Source organism: Dipodomys ordii, unplaced genomic scaffold (genome assembly GCF_000151885.1).
Source record: "Dipodomys ordii isolate 6190 unplaced genomic scaffold, Dord_2.0 Scaffold95, whole genome shotgun sequence".
Lineage (NCBI taxonomy): Eukaryota > Metazoa > Chordata > Mammalia > Rodentia > Heteromyidae > Dipodomys > Dipodomys ordii.
In genome coordinates, this window is record NW_012267311.1 from 4,313,151 (window position 1) to 4,313,993 (window position 843).

Genomic DNA, 843 nt, shown 5'->3' on the forward strand with positions numbered 1-843 from the left:
AGGGAGAAGTAGGGGCTCATGTGCGTGTCTTTTATGACAGTCTCAGAGAACTCCCCAGGGTCCCCTAGCAGTCCCCTCTACAACCATGATGTCATTTCACAAGCTGTTCCTCAGGATGGGATCACCACTCGCAGTGTGGGAGACCTTAGTGAACTTACTAGGCTAGAAGCCAAGGGACGGGATGGAAACTAAGGTGGGGTGCAATGGGCTTTCACTGCTGGGATCTGTTGGGCCTGGTCTATCTATAAGCCCTCACCTGAAGCTAGCCTGTGCTTTACTGAAGGACAAAGGAGAGATGAGGCCCTGGAAGCGGAGGCTGGTGGAAGTGGGTACAAGAGGCCAGGAAGAGGATGAGTGGAGGCTGAGTCCCCGGGAAGGAGAAGACTCACGGGCTTGGCTGGGGCTCACAGGGGCCTTGGGTGGGGAAGGGGCCTGTCTTCCAGTGAGCAGGCCCCTGGGACCCTGTCGAACGAGTGAGGGGCTCCCTGTATTTAGCAGAGTATGGTTTCCTAGATGAAGGAAACCGTACCTAAATGGATACCAAATGTTTGAGGATTCCTGATTGCTTCCTGGAGACTGGAGCAACCGAAGGACTTCAGGGGTTGAGAGAGGAGGACCCTAAGATCATCAGGGTACCGGAGAGGGGAGGAGACAGGCCTTTGGGGGTCTTTTGAATGTGTGCGGTGGAAGAGAGAGGCCTGGTGGACCCGGGGCTTGCGGGAAGCAGAGGGTGGGGGAGGCCCTTCAAGTGTCAGGGTCCCCCAGGAACCCCGCGGGGTCTGCAAGGCCCTAGTGTGGAGCCCCGGGGCGCTCACCGGCTGGGTGGGAGGGGTGGGGCGCTGG